Source organism: Haliaeetus albicilla, chromosome 24 (assembly GCF_947461875.1).
Source record: "Haliaeetus albicilla chromosome 24, bHalAlb1.1, whole genome shotgun sequence".
NCBI classification, from domain to species: domain Eukaryota; kingdom Metazoa; phylum Chordata; class Aves; order Accipitriformes; family Accipitridae; genus Haliaeetus; species Haliaeetus albicilla.
Window position 1 is genome coordinate 18,706,933 of NC_091506.1, and position 12,156 is coordinate 18,719,088.

Here is a 12,156-nt window from a genome sequence, read left to right on the forward strand (position 1 = left end):
ACTGCTGACAGATGAAGTTGACATGACATATAAGGAAGGCTTGAGAATCCACTTTCAGGCATTTATTTTCATAAACAATCTAACTGGAAGGTGGTTGTACTGAATTTGCAACTGTGCACAAAGGTCTAGACAACATAGATTTAATTTTTAATCCTTTTCTAGCATACACATACCTAAATGCATTTTATAAAAAATGATTCTTTCATTTTTTTAATAAAACATCTTCCTGCTACTTAATTTTGATCTACACATTTGAATTTTAAATGTTGTCCAATAAAAATAATTTTTATTCAGCAAAGCACTCTCTCAGAAAGGTTTTCTGGACATTGTCTCCACTGAGAACAGTGTCAAAAGGGCACAGACTTAAAGAATCTTTTCCCACAAGGTGTGTCCCTTCCTGGGCCGTCATCCGACAGACACATGAGAAACACCCACTGACCACAGAAGAGAATAGTTTCAGGGACAAAGGTGACAGCTGTACAAACATATTTTCAATGCCAGGTTTATCCAGGATAGTGAAATGCTTGGTTCTTAACCTTCTGAAGCCATCATATACAGCCTCCCCTTCTGTTTCCAAGAAAAATCAAAGGCAGAGAGCTCCAATATCTGAGGTCACAGAAAAGCCAAACATCTTGTAAAACGAAGAAGTCAGATTTTGCCTGCGGCAAATTTTACAAAACCTCTTGACACTGCTTAAAAGGCTGGTTTTGTTTTGTTTTCTGTGTTTCTACCTCTTGGCTCTTGCTTGCAAATACTTGGGCAGATCTCAGTTTTAGCATTCAAATTACAAAGTATCCATGGTGTGTTTGACACAGCTCCAGAATGGCAATGTCATGCAAGCTTCCCTGCACTGCAGAATGGCACAGTCACCAGAATCTGCCAGGACACAGTCCACAACTCTCCAACAGGGATTCAGAGCAGAAAGAAAAGCAGAAAGATGTAACCTAGAGGGGTGAAGCTTTGTCTCTGTTTGATAGACAAGGGAAAATAAACTAACTCATTAAATAAATGAAAACAGAAGGAATTAATTTAGTTCAGAAATGGGGACTCCCTTTGGTGCCTGGCTCATGAATCAAAGAAATAGCTGATGAGTTAGAATCAGGTAAGGCCAAAAAAGACCCTGACTTGCTTGGGTACTTATTCACCAGTGATGTGTGTTAACATTGGCCTACATCAAGATTAATTTGGAAACCAATTGCTTAAAGGGGTCTGCAAGTAATAGAAGGGATTTTTCAGCCACCTGAATACCAACCAACCTTGTCCTTTATTTCTCTTACCTTAAAGACCTTCAGATTGCCTGTGAACTAGACTACAGGAATCAACAGAACTGGAGAAAAAAAATTCTGCTGCCTTCCACTAAGACAAGTCAAGGACAATTCACAAGTATGCAGTTAGTTTTACAAACTGAGGTTGATGCAAATGAGAAGAACATACTTACAGCACGGGACCATGACTCTGTGATTCTTCTCTAGGGTTTTCCTGATACTGTTTTAAGCAGTGCAATTCTTTTCATATAAGACTTTAAGGAAACCAAGTAGATTTGAACAGTAAACAAGGTACACAGCAGAGTTGGTCATGAATTCCTTGATGAAATACTAAATAAGAATTCTGACCTGATGTGGGAAAAAACCTCTTCTATCTGGATGATGGCATTGGTGCCACTTTGCTGGCCAGTAGTAGGAGTCACTGCAGCACACCTTGAGGTGTGAACAACAGCTTGAATCAGCCAGCAGCAGTGACAGAAAAAGACACACTTCATCACGTGGTAAAAGGGAAGCATGGGCATAACTTCCGAGAAGTCTCTCGGAAACCTAAGAATTTGGATCACAAAGATGTTGGGGCTTTGGCAGCTTTTTTCAGGTCTAAGGGACATGTCCTCCATCTCCATGGCCAGACCATTCTAGACAAAGCAAGAAGCTGTGCAGGCCGTGGGAAGAGAAATGCTGCAGGTATAAAACTGCTTGCAGGTGCAGCAGAAACTGCTGCCCAGACAGTATGAGCATTAGCTTATCCATTTTGTTCCTCAACTCAAAGTCTCTGAATACTCCTCATTGAAATATGTGCTCCATTTAATCTAGAGTGACAATTTATCAGGTGAGATACGGCTTTAAGACTTGCACAGCTTAACATTTGGCAAAACTTCTGGATTTCTCAGCTGAAGGTATAAACAAAATGTAAATACCAACTTACCTGATACTAACAGGTATGTTCCTGTAATTGTCACATTGCTTGCATTGCGCCTGAGTCACAGTATGGAAATCCCTTACCAGAGTAAGGAATTAGTCCATCAATAGGAGTATCCACATGAAATCAGGAACATTAAAAAAAAAAAAAGAAAAGAAAACCAAGAATTACTCCTGAGTCAGCATCATTAACCAGACTGAATCACTGTCAGACAAACAAGTTAGGAAACTCTGTACGACAGGTATTTTGATCGGGAATTTCCTCTTTCATATAACTTACTTTAAATCATCTTTTGTTGCAGAAATTGATTAAAGGAATACCAATGGAAAATTAAATGTTCTCAAAAGTTAGGTATTATATTAATAGCAGTAAATGACTAAATCCAGTCTCCTGATTGTTGGCATGTATAGAAACACTTCCATACTTGATACATAACAATGCATTTATGAACATATATGGCTAGGACAGTTTGCCCAGTATGCACATTATCAAATTATGCATGTTATCACATTATTTGCTTGTTCAGATTAAAGCACTCAAGTTTTTGCAAAGTAAGAAAAACTTTCTTTCCCTGTAAAGAAAAAAGCTTAAATGCAGATAACCTAAATTTATGAACTGCTCAAGGTATATTATCTTGCATCTTGAAAGGTGTCAAATGTACATGGAATAAGATGTGGGTGTCTGTTTCACTACTGGTGTGGAGGACAGCATGTGGCCTATTTAGCAGAAAAAATATTATTGCACAAGTACTGAAACTGGAGACAGAATGATCCACCCTGGTGAAACCACAAGAAAGGAAAATCAGGACATACGTAGCACTGCCCAGTTACCTGTGATATACTTTGGCCATATAACTTGCATTATAGTTTATACTATTCTTTACTATGAAAGCATCAGAGGATTTCTAATCCTAACTGCCATAATTATGGCTGAATTTATCACTCTTTCCTTTAGACGATCCTCACGCTTATCCTCTACAGGTTAGGCCAGCTAAAGCACATGCTGAACTCAGGTATTTTCTTCACTCTTCAACTCAGCAGGTCATCCACTTGGCTCAGCGCTTGACCCTTCTATAGCCATTGTGGTTTTTAAAGTTACTCTGCATCACTGAAATCAAAGGATGGAACTGTCACTAACAGCACTGAAACTCCTTTGTCACCTTCAGGCTCCTTAAATCTACAGCTTGGTCTCTGGTAACCCACTGTACAGGGCTCTAGTTCTACACATTAGGAAAATTCCATTTGGTCATGACATTTTGCTACTAGGTTTTAATGGCAATAATTAAAAGTAATTTTCAATGCTACTAAGTTAGTTTCATTAAAATTAAGCATTCCTAATCAAGCACACTAATCCCTTTTGGAAAACGTATGTCGATGCACAGGCACAGAAGACAATATAAAGCTTTCATGGCAATTTGGACAGACAGGATAAAGAAAATATAGTTATTAATTTTAATCTGATTGAAGTTCATAAAGCATTCCCGACAAACCTAAACACTCAAGGTAAAGAATAACCAATTTCCCTACTGACTTCTGCTTCAATAGGATATAGAAAACAGATTAAAACACTTGTTTTTATAATCATTGGCCTAATCAAATGTTTCTGGCAGACTCTGTAGCAAGTGAAGGACTATAAAAAGAATATTTAAGTGTTCTTTGAAAAGTGTATGAGTGAGAAGAAATGAGATTTTGTGACTCACTCTAGATATTTGTGTAACATTAAATACATTTTGACTAGGCAATACTTAGGAGAAAGAAAGCTTTTTTTATTCCAAACCTTTGTCCTTTAAATGGAAGTATGAGAAATAAGCATCATTCACACCCAATTTATTCTTGAAGAATCCTAAAGCTAGCAATTGCAGTACTAAGGACCATAAAGTAAGCAAATGGACAGATCACAGGCAATGTAAAGAAAAAAGGCAGAGCCTATTTCCTTCTAAAAGCCTTCCCATGTAAAAGACCCAAAAATCTGCATTAGTATTGTCCAGGCCTGTGATGTTATTGCAAGTTATTCTGGGTTTTATGATTTTTTCCCCGAAAGAAACTACTTCCTTGCCTGGAGGAAAACATTTCAAATCTCCAGCCAACAAAATCCATTAAAGAAAGGCCATAAAGGCAGTCTTGGATCATTCTAGCTTGAGCTGTATTTTCTCTGCCCTAGTCTGTAGATTTATCCCAAGTCTCTCCCTACACACCCTTATCAAGATATTAATATCAACTTTACTCCTCACTTGCTTCCCTCACCCATTATGGTCACTCACCTGTTCCCCTTCCAAAGGGCATTCTTTCCTTTTTATTTATGTGAGCCTCTCCTAAATAAATTTACATCTCAAATTGAAGAAGCTATAATATTAACACACCCACTCCATGCCATTCATTACCTTGGTCCCTCAGCCATACATTCTACTCTTTCCTCCCCCCTTACAGTAGTTGTGTCTTTTCAAATCATGAATTTTATGAATTTTTACAGGCTTGGGTGAAGAGGACTCTTTCAGGCACAACTACAGCAAACATTAATAACTGAAGACTTTTTCCTCCCAAAAACTTAGGTGTTAAATTTAAATGATCACATGAGAATGTAATTTTTCATTGAAGAGAAGTTTCTAGCTACCACATCTGCAGGATAAAAGCATAAAGCTGACCCAAACACACTCCAAAGTTTTGGAAAATAAAAGAAATCCCCGCTTGTCATATTTTTTAGATAACTTTTGTTTTAGTCAACTTTTTTTTAGTCTTGGTTTTTAATAATTTGAACAGTGAAATTATCAGGTGTGATGCTGTGCCTGTTTCAAGCTGAAATTTGGCAGTTATTTGGCAAAAAACTGTGACAGCAAATACCATAGGGAAGAATCACGTCATAAAAATATGTTCTTCCACATGTCTGTAAAGGCTCACCAGGTTTGAATGTAACATCACATAACATCCTGATTTACTTTGCCATTTCAAATTTATTTCTTCTGCTTACAGTAAAGCACAAACAGAAAATAAAAGGCTCCACATGAGTGGTTAGGAAACCAAGCGTATTTTGCAAAGAACATAATAGGATTAAGAAAACAGTAGCATTTCTTGTTAAACAGTCACCTTGCTCCCTATTTATGAGGTCTGGGGTTTACTTGAACTATTCAGGAAAGCATCTTATGGAACGGCAGCTGATCACAAGTGGAAGGCATGGAACACAAGGAGACGTAAAACATGCCCTAACCACAAGAAGGACTGATGAAGTCCCTTCACCTCTTCCGTGCACTACCAAAAGACAGTAATGTTTAAACTATTATTGTGGACTCACTAAAGGAAAATATTTCATCCCATTCTCCAAAACCTTATTAAACAACTAAGAAAAAAAAACCAGTAAGACAGAATCACAGAAAGCTTGGAAAGAACATAGGACAAAGAAAGGAAGCACAATAATATGGATGCAAAAGACTTTTCACATTTAATTGAGATTCTGCCTCCTGATTTATCAAGATATCGATCTCACAAGGACAACTTATCTCAAGACATCTAATTACTTTGATGTCCTTTAAGTGGGACATAAATACAATTCCTTCTATTACATTACTGCTGTCAAAGACTAACTTGATTTCCCCCCTCCCCGCCCACAGCTACGTTTGCAACAGCTATACAAGACAGCTTTCCCTTCAAGGAAAGCAACAGAATTGTAAGCCTAAGTCATTCTGTGGAACAAAGATAAGCAGCTTCTGCTTCATGATGGAAATCATTCTGATTTTGCAATTGACAATGTGTAAAGAGTTACAAGCCAAGTGATGAAACCTGACACCCTGGACAACCAGATCCTGACAGAGAAAACAAGCTTCAACAGCTATGGAAGTGAACTCTGCACTGTATTTCCATTTGACTTTAAACTTCCTTGTGGATAAAAACACTAAAAGCATTTTAATACGTGCCTGAGCACCACTGTCTTAGATAATTTTCTATAGAGCATCTCATTTTAGATGTTTCACTTATAATGCAAATAAAGAACAAGAAAAGGTCACTAACACATGACCTTTAGTCTAAAGATGTTGTTTGCCTTTACCAAGAACTGCATTCCTTCATATCCCCTGGGGACTATTTACATTAATTATTTTGCATCTGAAGTTACTTACCTGTACGTCACATATGTCTAAGCTAACAAAACACCATAGCTTAGTGAGTTACTCTAGATTTCAGCACTTTGAAATGAAGTTTTCAGCAGAACTGGATATTGATACAGCTCACTGTTCTCCATTCTAATTACTCTTGATCATGGTTTTCCTCAGTGAAGAACGTTTTTCTTCCTCACTGAGGAACAATGACCCTGAAGGCTAAGCCTGATAACATACTTTGTTTCACCCGAGTGCTCTGCAATGATGTCCACAACAGGACTTAGATACTGACATAACAGTAAGATCCCTTCCTTAAAGGCATGCTTTTCAGACCCTCTCCTCTATCTTGTAGCTCCTGAATTCAAAGCCTGGAAACCCTGGTATTTCAGGACCCCACTTAACACTGGCTCAGTTTCACCAGAACATGTTTTGTGACAGTGAGTGGTCCAGAACAGAGTTTGAAATTACCAAAGTTGTAAGTCACAGATCATATACCAGTAATAAGCAGAGGACAAAGCCACAAGAGAGTGCAGAGAGAGGAACACCCACTCCATTTTTGCACTCTATACAACACCTAAGAGATTTCACTAATAAAAACAAATCATAATCCTTGCAACTAAATATATATAATCCTTTTAATGAAAATTTAATCAGAAAACATCAAATTACTTTATGCTATATATGCAAAGATTCTCCATATGTAGCAAGCTATTCTGAAATGCAAGTTTATCAGCAACTAGACATAGCATATTCTGCAAGCATGTGCTCTATGGATGAACACTTCAGTACAGCAGCAGCTCAAAACTTAAGCAATTTCAGCCCTGCAGAGCCAGGTGTGGTTTCTTTATCTTTGCAGTTCATTCTACTTGCCCTGCAGCTGAACTTAATCTATTAATATATAACAGTAAGGAAAGATTTCCTCTAGAGACAGCAATGCACTTAAAACAATAGGTAACATTATTTTCATCTTACAGAGAAAGCAAGTGATCACGAAACAGCTCTCCTGGTCTCCAGATACCTTATCCTGTAAAACACACTCCATTTTATTGGGCTCACAGAAGACAATTTCTCCCAAATCAGGCACAATATTGGTGCAACCAGTGTATCCTCATCTGCAGCGTTAAATAAAACATGAATCAGAACCTCAAAAAGCAGCATGCTGCTTCTCTTAAATGTGTCCTGAAGTACCAAAAATTTCTATAAAACAGGGTAGAAACATTATATGAAGACATAAGAAACCAGCACAGGAACACCAATTAAACTGCTACTTTGGTAAAGTTAATTAACAGTCTTAATAATCCTACCAAAGTCAGACTCTTCAACTTTAACCCTTCAAGTCAGAATGGTTAGAAACACACAAATCTAGATCAATCGGTCTTAGACTCAGGAGAAAATATTCTGTTAAATAATCTGTTAAAAATATTCTTTTATATAGAGGTTTGGGGCTTGATGTGTGTGTATTAGTCAACCACAACCAGTCTCAGGGGATAACAGTACAAGCCATTCCTCTCAACAGTTTAGCTCCACCATTATTCTCACACTGATGTTACACTCTCATCACCCCTACAATCCCACACCCCTGATACATAGATGTACACTAATATATGCTCAGATGATAACACCCACCACCTTTACCAAACTGAACCACTTCCTCATTACTGTGGTAACAGCATATTTAGCTGGAGAGTTAAGAAAAGATGAGCCCAACCTTTTCAATCTATTCCATGTGACAACTAAGAAACTTCTTTCTACCAGCTTATACCAGAAGTATGACATCTAAATTACCTACTACACCAGCTACTCACATTAATTGGTATTGTAAAGCAAAACAAAACGGTGCTCAATTCAGAGCTGCACTGAATCTCAGGTAGGTAGCTTGCGTGCTTCTCTGGATCACAGCTAAACTTTCAGCAGCTTGCAGAGTAGAACTTGAAACTGGGTAAATGATGTACAGTTTTATACACACACATCTGAAAGTAATAACCATCATTAGTGCACATTCACATGTATCTGGAAATAAAGCAGATTCTCAGTAGAAATCTTCAAAATAAGATTGGAATACCTCTGTGCTGTGGTATAATAAGTTCTTAAAAACAACCATTTGAAGCTTCTCCATGAAGTCAATTTAGCAGCCTACGTTTCCCTTCACAATAATACTATATTGTAGATGTCAATACAAATCTAATTAGCTGTATTAACACCTACATCACATATTTCAGTATCGCTGATTTATCAAGCTTCTCAGAAAAAAGTACCTGCTACTAAAATTTGAGCCAAGACTTGTAGCCTACGTCATATTTCCAGGATCTGAAAAACAGCTTTGTACTCACATCAAAACAAGAAAAGCAAAATGATCTGGAATGACTCTTTGTCAATCATGCCACAATTTAAGATGTAAAATTATAATTGCATGCTGTTGTGCGAAAAAAGGTTTAGCGAAGAGTTTCTTTAGGGTTTTTTGTTGTGGGTTTTGTTTGTTTTATTGTTTTTAAGTTGCTGCAATATCTTCAATGAAGTATTTTTGTAACTTTCTTTTAATGAAGCTATAAAGAAGAAAGCAGAGTACATTTCCTGGCAACACATCACTACCTTGCAGGACTCTATTTACTGAGGTTTTTTCAATTGCTGTAACTAAAATGTACATGATGCTTTTTGCCAAAATTATAATTATTAACGCCCAAAGAAGTGTCCCTCAATCTGCAGAGACAGTTAATAGCTGAGAGAGCAATCAGCCAGATTGTCCTAAATGGAACAACAGTCCAGTCGACCTTCTCATAGTCATCAGTAGTTCACTTTTCTCAAGAAAAAGAAATCGGAATCAGATTTTTCCCTCCCTTCCAATATTACTAAAAATGCACTTCTGGGCCGGTTTTACAAGCTCCCTTAGAACTCCTTAAGCAAGTCTTGCACATAGAAAAAAAATCAAGATTTGTCAAAAGAATTTAAGCTGTGAAAAAGTTCTCTCTTTATCCACTAATTTAAACAATTTGGGTTTTTTATATATAATGAAGTGAATTAGGTCATCCTAGCAGATACTGTTATCACTTTTCCTTTCAATTTTCTTATTGCTCAGCATAACAAAACAAACAGAATTCTTCTTCTATGCCACTTTATGTCATTGCGGACAATGCATTATTACCTCCATAAAAACAAATCCTTTGTACGTATTTCAGAAATACGAGTTTCAGAGTGCATCAGCTTATTTCTGTTGAAAAACTATGTGCTGAAATACTAAGTTTTTCCTGAAAGGTGTCAGGTTGAGATTAAAGTAATACAATGTGAAAAAAAAAGCCACACAAGCCCCCTGCCACACCATTCTGGCAATATTCATCAGCTCTAGAGGCACTATGGCTAGCAGTAATTCAAGAGTTAAATATTTTGCCTCTGACAGGAACATCTGTTTAAGCCATCTGCAAATTTCTGTCTTGTGACCATTTGTCCACCAGAAGCTGGACTAAAGCTATAGGTGTATTTTATATTAAATACCTGTAAAAGAAGCAGCAAAGAGAAACAGAGTAAAAGGAAAAGACAAGGAAGAAAAGGTAGAGGAACACAGAAGCATACAAACAATAACAACATAAGGAATATCCAACAATAGGATATTCCCAAGAGGAAAAAACCAGCAGCGAAAGTCTCAGAGAAGAAAATGACAAGGTAAAGAATAGACAGATCCAAGCTGGAACATTTGGACCCATGTGCAAACGAAGCTAGTTGAAAGCATGTGGTTCTGCCTAGAAGCAGACCTCAAGCACTTGAGTCTCCACTTTATTATAAATGTCTGGAAACAAAATAGGCTTGAATTCAGATTAGGATGACATTAAAGCCTTCTGCTATGTTATTATACTTCCATAATTTGCTGCAATATCACAAGCCTATCAAACAAGTCCTCAGTTTCAAAAGGTGAATTCTTGGTACGCCCAATACATGAATTAGGATTCAAGGAATGAAATCTTCTTAATATGAGATACAAGGTGGCTGTGACCATTTTCTGAATTAGTATTTTTAAATTCAAGACTTAAATGTTTCTGAATGGAAATAGCACTTCAAAATCCTTTCTTCTTCCTATATCCACATATCTGGCATCAGAACTCAATTCATGACAATAGCAAGCTGGATCCTGAAAACATTTACTATTTAGAATAAGTTTGGTGTTTACAGCTGGATCAATGAAATGCAGCAGTTGACCCTCTGATCAGCTTGAAGACCCACACCTAGGGGGACACAAATGCACTTAACCTTAAAGAAGAAATTGCAGTGTATGTGGCTACATGCACAGTTCTACTTTAGTATACAGTCACATACATCATACTTAAAATTCTTGCTTATTTGCACATGCCCAAAAAGACACGGACCAAATGCAATTTAACCACTTGAACTCCACATGTGACTGAAATTTAATGAAATCATTGTAGGTTAGGCTTTTTCATACATGCCAGAATCATCATAACAGCTTCAGCTGCCAAAAAGGAGAAATTTTGCTGCCTTCCCCCTATTGTGTTCTCCACTTACCCTACATCTCTCTCACACACAGAAACCCTTCACTGAGCCTATGTTATTCAATAAAGAGGCAGAAAATTGACCATGTTTGTTCGGTTTGGGGTTGGTTGTTTTTTTCTGGGACAGTTTGCTGACATTTTAATGAGTTAAATCAAAGCATGGAGTATTCCAGCAAGCATCAAAGCTGGCACAAGGTATTTAGTGAGAACAAGTTGGCAGGAAGACAGGAACAAGAAGATGGGGAATGATATGACTCCCTGTTTCAGGAGCAGTGAGCTGTTAAGTCTGTTCACCCTGTGTTAAGAACCATGCAGATAGTAGGCAGATATTTAGGAGTTTTTCTTTTACTTCACGAAAGCATGCAACCAGTTAAGTCACACTCAAGACGCTTAAGTACCCACAACAGAAAACAGGACATACACAAGACAATCACCTCACCTTCACCTTTAAGTTCTGTGTAAAGTACATTTGTACAGAGAGATGGTTCTGCTCAGACTTCCTGGCTATTCTCAAATAAGTTGAATGAAACTGATTTTATAAATATTTGTTATCAAACCATTCAAGTCAATGTTGTAGTTAGAGAAAGAAATAGAGCTTTCTTTTTTTCAGGGGAAGCTTAAGGAGGCATTCTGACCATTTGCTTTAAGCAACATACTCTCCCCCTAGTCAATGCAAAGAAACACAGTCCTCCATAGGGCAGCTCAGAATAGGAATCTGGGTCAGGTGCTCTGAACTGCTGGTAGAGGAACCTTGCTTTCTGAAGAAGCCTAGGAAAGAACTATTTTAAAAAAAGGAATCTGAAATTGAATATATCCCTACAACCCACTTTCCAACATGAAAGTCATTTAAACACCAAAATTCACAGTCATTCCTATTCATTCCTAAAATGAAAAAATAGAATACCACATATATGTATGCAGCACAATTATCTAAAAAAAACACAAAGAATTTTAATGACATTTTTTCAGAGCTCCTAGGTAACATCAGTGCTCCTATCATCATATTTCCTCAGGGTGCATTAACAACTTTGTACTTCTTACAAGCATAAATGAAGAGCAGTCTAGGAGTGCTATTATACCTCTAGTATAAAGCAATCACCTTTTAGCTGTGCACTTGCATGCTTTAAGTCTCATAGATTAAGTTTTTTTGTCTTTTTGAATGGTTTTATGATGACTAAAAGACAAGCATTTCTCTCCTGCTCTCCTCAAAAAGAAAAACAAAGCCTATAATTTATAACTAAAAAATGCAAGATAAATTCACATTACCAAAAAATGACATTAAAATACCTGTGTGAATGTTTACCCTCCTACTTCCTAGATAATAGAAAACATGAAATGAAACCTCATAAAGATAATATAGATTTTATCCAGAAGAACTCAACTGTGACAATT

At 37.1% G+C, this 12,156-nt stretch overlaps 1 long non-coding RNA gene across 1 annotated transcript in view; it reads right to left on the minus strand.

Annotated features, from left to right (window-relative positions):
- Positions 1-12,156, minus strand: part of LOC138690811 (uncharacterized) — a 56,901-nt gene that overhangs the window by 36,014 nt on the left and 8,731 nt on the right. The window contains exon 3 of the long non-coding RNA XR_011329599.1: positions 2,191-2,262. This is a non-coding gene — a long non-coding RNA (uncharacterized lncRNA). The remainder of the gene's footprint in view (positions 1-2,190; positions 2,263-12,156) is intronic.